Consider the following 8,435-nt stretch of genomic DNA (forward strand, 5'->3'; position numbering starts at 1 on the left):
ATATACAAACACACTCTGATACCCTACATCCAAGAGACATGTTTCAAAAGGTAAAAATTCTCACACGGGAACGAAAATCAAAATCTTGGAACATAGAAGATGAAAAGGGTAACCTGATTTTAGACAAGAACCAAGTGATGACAAGATGGAGGAACTACTGCCAAGACCTGTACAAATATGACGCTGACGAACCTGACACTAGATTAGATTTTACAGATAAAGAACCCGACATCGTTCTCCATGAAGTAGAAGCAGCTATAAATAAGCTCAAAACAAAAGCTTGCGGTGGAGATGGTATACAGGCACAAGTGCTTAAGAGCTTGGGTAAGTCTGGAATCAGAGTAATGCATTCAATATGTCTTAAAGTATGGAGAACAGGACAGTGGCCAGACGATTGGACAGAATCTCTCGTGACACCACTACATAAGAAAGGGTCGACTAAAAAGTGTGAAAATTATCGGACCATCTCACTAATTTCACACGCCAGTAAGATTCTTCTCCATGTTATAAACAACAGATTGGCACACTATATAACTAGACAGATATCCAAAGAGCAGGCGGGATTCGTAAAGGGCAGGGGTACCCGAGAACAAATCCTAAACATCCGTCAGCTGATAGAAAAGAGCAGAGAATTTAATGTCCCAATAGTACTCTGTTTTGTGGATTACGCTAAGGCCTTTGACTGCATCGTCTGGTCCAAAATACTGGAGGTGATGAGAGAGTTGGGCGTCCCCGATCATCTCATATTTTTGGTACAAAACCTCTGTCTGGAAGGTCGATCAAGGGTGCGATTAGACAATGATCTGTCAGAGCCGTTTGCTACAGAGCGTGGTGTCAGACAGGGTTGCATCCTCTCTCCACAGCTGTTCAACCTCGTAGGCGAATATATAATGCGTCGAGTGTTGGAAGATTGGGAGGATGGTATTAAAATTAACGGATACCTTCTCAACAACCTAAGGTTCGCTGACGACACCACGCTTATAAGTACTTGCGAAGTGAAACTTGCTGAACTTCTAGCGCGGCTCGAAAAGATTAGTCGAGACTTTGGCCTCCAAATCAATCGCAATAGAACCAAACTGATGTACGTCGATAAGCTGAACCAAATACAAAAGACATCCTTACTACAAGATCTCCAACCCGTAGAGGAGTTTGTCTACCTGGGATCGTTGATTAGCAACAATGGTAACTGCGAGAGGGAGGTTGTCCGACGGGCTCAGATGGCTAAATCTGCGGTTGGGCGCTTAGAAAAGATATGGAAGAATAAGAACATCTATCGTAGCTCAAAAATAACACTAATGCGTTCCCTAATCTTTTCAATATTTTTATATGCCTCCGAGACATGGACACTAAAATCACGTACTCGAGTTAAGATTGACGCTTTTGAAATGTGGTGCTGGCGTAAAATGCTCGGCATCCCTTGGACCGCACACCGGACCAACACGTCTATACTTCAGCAACTCAAAATTACCACCCGCCTGTCCACGCTTTGTCTACAACGATCACTTGCCTTTTTTGGCCACATAGCCCGCCGGGAGCCTAATAATCTTGAGAGTCTCATACTAGCTGGGCAATTAGAGGGGAAAAGAGGCAGAGGCAGAGTGGCTACACGATGGACAGACGCGATTGTCAAGGCTGCTGACTGCACGTTCCAGGAGGCATTTCATCAGGCCAAAAATAGAGACAAGTGGAGAGCCCTATCCCAGAAAGCAAATTTTGGTGGTCACGTCCCTCAGCCATGAGGATACGACTAGGAAGAAGTAAATCATTAAATTTCACATAGACAAGACGGTGATTTAAGAATCTATATATCCAATTTAAAAACCTACCAGGAATCCCCAATTCACTTAAAACCTTAATAAGTACAGACAAATTAACATTATCATATGCACCTTGCACATCTAAAAATACACAAATAGGGTTCTGTACCCAAAGGGTAAAACGTGACCCTGTTACAATTTACAGCTAGACTTCGATGTATGTCCGTCTGTCCGTGTGTCTGTCTCCAGGCTGTATTGCAGGAACCGCTATAGCTAGACTTATGACATTTTCACAGATTATGTATTTCTGTTCCCGCTATAACAACAAATACTAAAAACAAAATATAAATAATAGTTAAAGGGGGCTCCCATACAACAAACTTGATTTTTTGGCATTTTTTGCTATATATCAATAATGGTAATAGGTAGGCACTTGAAATTTCCATAAAATGAAACTACATAGCAAGGAATATGAAAACTGTCACCCATATCATCTAAAAACCTTTATTAACCACTGAGGTAGTAAGTACTACGTACTAGAGCAGCTATTGTGAACAAAAAACATGTCGCACTTGAGGCATGAGCGGGATGGAAGGCTGGGCGGTGATTGCTATAGATCAGTACCGCAGAAGTGACAAAGTTTTGTGCCTACACTCGAATGAATGCAGAATCTATTTGAGTAAGTGGATAAAATAAAAATAAATATTCACTTTTTTATAAAATTTATAATTAATATGGATCTTATTTAAATTACTTAAATATTTTCAAATATGTAACATAATAAAATTATTATAACGTACGCATGTATAATGTACCTAAGTAATATTTTAAATACATATTACCAAAATACAAACATAGATCTGTATTCTGCACAGATTACTAGTATATATTTGGTATTCTGCCTACATTACACTCTGAATCTACTACTCTATGACAATGCAAAATGGCGCGCGTCTTCGCCTAGTAATTAAATGTTCGTATTTTAATTGAAAATAATTAAATAAGAATGCTAATACCGATGAAATGTTATTCCGTTGCATTTGGAAGTGTTACTGGAATCATTTTTGCAGTATCTTAACCCACAACTAGGCATTTTTGCGACTTTTTTTGGTTTCGTTTTTCATTGTGGTACGTCTGGCGCGCAGAAAAGCTCACGGGCGACTAAGTGCACTGCTGCTATATAGATTACGTTGAATGTGACCAAGCATTGCGTTGCGTTGTCGAGTCCAGTACGTAGTACATACTATGTCAGTGTTATTAACACTTTTATTACATGAAATATGCACCGACTCCTTTGTTACGTCCTAGTTAAGCGCTTATTCCACTTCCTAAAAATTTAGTCAAGTGGAATAACATTTAGAAAGCTAGGATCCTAACTTGGTTAGGATCCTAATCTATGTTGTGACTTGTGTGTTGTCAAAGATATTAATTATTATTGTCAAGCTAAGTCGAGCTACGGAAAATTACCTAAGTATATATCTTGAGAAATTTGAGTATTTTTAAGAATTTTTTTTTTTATGAAATAAGGGGGCAAACGAGCAAACGGGTCACCTGATGGAAAGCAACTTCCGTCGCCCATGGACACTCGCAGCATCAGAAGAGCTGCTCGGTCGCTATGTCTTCTCACACCTGGCCCTGGATGGTGGGCCTGGGTGGGGGAACATGCCCAGGGGCTAAGCCCCTCTACATGTGGTGTTCCTATTTAGGGCACCTGGTACGGGTACCACGGTGCGTGTGTTATACTATTTTTAAGGGATAAATCCCCGCGAATATCGCAGGGCAAACCCGGGGGCCTGGAATGGCCAGGGGGGGTAGTATGGCCTGGGGCCGAACTCGGCCGGGACAGGTAGGGTCCCGGCGACGCACGAGGGTCCCCGCCCTGGGGCGGAGATAGCGTGTGTGGGACCACTCCCACGCGCGCCGTCTTTCCTCCACACTGAGGGCCGGACCGAGTTGGGAAAATAGAGATGGGGGGGTAGAGTTCCCTGAGCCCTGGCTTTAAATGCCGGGAGGAAAGGACACCGAGGGGTCGGCGGTAATGGCAATAGGGCTGCCACTCGCCAGGCCCCTGGTGTCACTAGAAGTAAAGGGAGGGGGACGCGCTGGGGTTTAAAAGCCCAGCGCGGGGGGGGCTGGTTGGGGGGCTGCATCCGTGGGTGCGGCTGCCGGAGTGGTGCGGGGCGCTGTGGCGCTCGTCCGCACGGCTCCTCCTCTTCGGGGGCGCTGCAGTGGGCGGCGCAGTTCTCCCTCCTCCGTGGGGATGGTGTCACGGGGGAGCAGCAGGCGGTCGGGTGGGCGTGCGTGCCAGGGAGCCAGGTCCTCCAGCTCGACTAGGCTCGATGCATCAGCACGTCGGAAGAGGTTGGAGGAGAGCCTAGAGATAAATTGCTCTACGCTCTCCATCCTGAGGTCCCGAGCGATGGTGGCGTTGCGAACGTAACGCGGCGCACCGACAACGCGGCGCAGCACCCTGTTCTGCTGCCGCTGGAGCAACTCTCGTCGCGTCGCAGACAGCAGCTGATACCAGGCAGGGGCCGCGTATGTCAGTCGAGATCGCACGTACGTCTTATACAACGCCAACCGCATGTTGGTGGGGATCTGGGGGGCAGCGAAAAGGCTGCGGAGGCAGGCCGCGGCGGCACGAGCGCCGGCGACGACTTGGTCACACTGGGCGTTCATACTGAGGCTGCGGTCAATGGTGACGCCCAGGTACTTGGCCGTCCTGCGCCACGGGATCTCGCAGTCCTCAATTTTGAGGGGCGCTGGTAACCTCAACTTCCTGGTAACGGCGAGCGCTTGTGACTTACTCGGGTTGACCGAGAGTCGCCACTTGCTCAGACACTCAGGAAGGAGATCCAGCGTCCTCTGCACCTTGATGGCAGCGTGGTCCAGGGTGATCGAGGAGGCGATGAATGCCGTGTCATCGGCGTACAGCGCCGCCATGGTTGCGGGGTGCGCTGGGATGTCTCTCCCGTAAAAATTGTAAAGCCCAGGGGAGAGGACCCCTCCCTGGGGGACTCCGGCAGTGATGGGGTGCTCCTCCGAGAGGGTTCCATCGACCCTGACTCTGAAGGTCCTGCCCGTCAGGTAGGAGGCCAGGATCCGGATGATGGACCTGGGCACACCAGCTTCTTTCAGCTTATAGATAAGCCCGTCGTGCCAGACCGAGTCGAAGGCCTTCTCCATATCAAGGAAGACGGCCACGCTGGAGTTCCTCTTGTTGGCAGCGGCGGTGAGAAGATGGACCACTCGAACCAGCTGATGGGTCGTGCTCAGCTGGGAGCGGAATCCAAACTGTTCCTTCCGAGGAGGAAGGTAGGGATCGAGGTATTTGAGAAGAAGGATTTCGAATGTCTCCGAGAGAGTGGACAGGAGGGTGATAGGGCGATAGCCTTCAGGGCGTCTTAAATTCTTATGCGGCTTGGGTATCGTAATAACAAGCCCCATCTTCCAGGGTTTGGGAAAGTGGCCGGTCCTGAGAATCCCGTTATAGAGGCGGGTGAGGGCGGCCACTGTGCGGAAGGGGAGGTGCCGGAGGGCGGAGTTGGGTATTCCGTCTGCTCCGGGGGCTTTGCGGGGTTTAAGGCGTGAGATAACCTTTTTGACTTCTCTTGGTGAAAATGAGAAGTGCGGGATGTCAGAGGGGGAGGGAGGGGATAGAAGGAATTGCCTTACCTCCTCGGAAATTGCTGCAGCGTGGTCCGTCGCCGAGGTGGGCAGGGGGGAGAATTGTCTCTCCAGATGGGAGGCATGAATCTCCGCTCGGTCTTCGGCTCGGTAGCGCGGGTTGCCGTCGTCATCCAGCAGGGGTCTCGTCGGGGCTGTGGTATGGGTGAGGGAGCGGCATAGCTGGTGCAGGGACTGCCAGTCCTCACCGGCTCGAGTGATGCGCCGGGACCAGTCGGCAGCATTCTTCTCGCGCATCTCGGTCTTCACCCGTTCTGTGAGGCGGTTTAGCTCCGTTTTTAGCCGAGGGCAACGGGTCGCCTGCCAGCGCCTGCGCAACTTCTTCTTCTCCATGATGAGGTCGGCGATGTGGCGTGGCAGTGCGTCTCTTTTTCGGCTGTGGCCTGTGGTCGGCTGTGCGGCCGCCTCCAAGGCCGACGTGATGGAGACGGTGATCTCCTGCGTCAGATTTCCTACATCTTCGGCGGAGACCACCGGAAAATTGGGGGTGGAGTTGTGGAGGTGCTGGGAGAACACCTCCCAGTCGCGGGCAGGGCGCGGTGGTGGCGGTGGGATAGCCACAGGCGCAGCCCTGATTGTCGCTAGTACTGGGAGGTGATCGGAGCCTAGGGCCTCCTCGAGTACCTCTTGTTCGAGGCCACCCGGGAGGCGATGTGTTATGGCTATGTCCAGCACGTCCGGCGAGTGAGTGGGGCAGTCTGGGTAGTGGGTTGGTACGTAGGTACCCACTACGTTGTACCCTGTGCGCTCGGAGTCGGCCAGCAGTCTGTTGCCATCTGAATTAGAGGTCCGCAAGCCCCAACCAGGGTGTTTGCAATTAAGATCCCCCGCGATCACAGTCGGCTCTTCTGATAGGAGCCGGTGGATCTCGGAGGTGTCTAGTCGCATCTGCGGAGGCTTATAGCAGGCGTAGACATGTGTGCGTGTGGCGCCGAGCATTATCTCGATGCCGAGCGCATAAAAAGATGCCACTTCGGGGTTGGGGAGAAGTTGGTGGAGGAGGCTGCGTTTGACGAGGACCGCCAGGCCTCGGCTGGCGGCAGCTCCATCCAGGTAGTCCTGTCTATACACGTGGTAGCCGGGTATAGACAGGCGGACGTGGGGGGTGAGATGGGTCTCACCGAGGAGGGCAACGTCTACTTCATACGACCTAAGGAGGTGTTGAAGGAGTTGCCTCTTCCCATGGATCCCTCGGGCGTTCCAATGGACCACCCTCAATGTCTTGGTGGCGGGCTGGTCCATCGGGAAATTATTGCGGAGATTATGGCAGCTCCAGCAGGAAAGGTTTGCAGGAGAGTGGTGAAGGTGTCCTCCCCGGCTTGGATCCTAGAGAAGGCGTCCATGGCCAGGGAGAGCAGCTGCTAAATGAGCTGGCAGGTAGTCATCTCGTTGTATTCGGCGCCCATCTGGCTACGCCCTTGGGCGGGAATAGGGGCGCCGGGAGTGCGAGACGCAGGAACATTTTCGTCCCTGCGGGAGGTCCTAGCAGCGCGCCCTCGTGGGACCGGGCGGTGTGCAGGTGCGATAGTGGTCGCCTGGGCTAAGGGGGCAGCAGGGGCCGCTGGGGCGGCATCGCTGCCGGCCCTAATGTTGGTGGTGTCCTGTCAGAAGAGCTGCAAGTGCGTTGCCGGCCTTTTAAGAGGGAATAAGGTAATAGGGTAGGGTAGGGAAGGGAATGGAAGGTAATAGTTGAGGGTAGGGAAGGGAACAGGGTAGGGGTTAGGGGATTAGGCCTCCGGTAAACTCACTCACTCGGCGAAACACAGCGCAAGCGCTGTTTCACGCCGGTTTTCTGTGAGAACGTGGTATTTATCCGGTCGAGCCGGCCCATTCGTACCGAAGCATGGCTCTCCCACGTAAATTGTTGTATTCCCGGATGTTCTATTACATACAAGAAAAATAAAGGCAAATCGAACGATGTAAAATTATACTATTTTCCTGCCAAAAGTATTCACATGCCATGGGTTATTTACATATAAATTATAATATTAATTAAAGTAATGTCTAGTTCTAACCGACTTCATGTGTTGTTGTAAACATGTGTACCTACTAGATACTACTAATATAAAAAATTTAATAGTATGTCTCAGTCTGCAATTATTAGAAACTTTAAAATAGAATCTAAATTCTAGAATATAATATACTTAAGTATATTACAGTGTACTTTAGTTAGAAAACACGTTTTTTTCAACGTTAGTGTAATTATAATATACTATAAACAAGAAATAAAAGCTATGTTCATGTCTTGTTACTTACCTTCATCACAATATTTTATTCTATTCTCATCCAACACTGTGTCATCTTGTAAGTTGTAACATATTTTTAGTGCCTGGAAAACATTCAATAGAGAATTGGTCATTACAATATTAGTAGAAAAATGCATGCATAAAGTGCTGGGTTTGTAAGTATATACTACTTGGATGTAAATAAAAATTTGGATTTTTCAAATGGCAGAAAATAATTTTGCTCATTCATAACATTATTGTGGTTGGTGGCTCTGGAGATTTCATTAGTGTCTGTAAAATTCAAATATAATATTTTAATATTGATTGGATACTTCTAAATACTTGCTTAAAGTGTTGTGTTTGTAAGTTATACCTACTTGGATGTAAATTTAATCTGAACTTACATTTGGATTCATAAAATCTTTTAATATTGATTCTCATATTACTGGTAATCTGTACTGACGTAAACACAATTGCACTTTCATTCAATGATACACATAATATTGCAGTTTGATTACAGTGGTAAACTATTCAGGTTATAGAAAGAGAGAAGATATTATTGAACCACTTTTTAATTATATTGTGTGCAATGTTTTTGAAAATATTCTATCATGCATTTTCTTGGCAAGGTACCTGTGCTAAAGTAATTAATGTATGATTGCTGTATTGTCAAACCTAGCTAGCTAGACAATCAAAATACTATATAAAAAAGACTGAACACGCTACCTATAGTTAGCATTTCAATCTCAGTCATATCAATCAACTC

Source organism: Aricia agestis, chromosome 17 (assembly GCF_905147365.1).
Source record: "Aricia agestis chromosome 17, ilAriAges1.1, whole genome shotgun sequence".
Classification (NCBI taxonomy): Eukaryota; Metazoa; Arthropoda; class Insecta; order Lepidoptera; family Lycaenidae; genus Aricia; species Aricia agestis.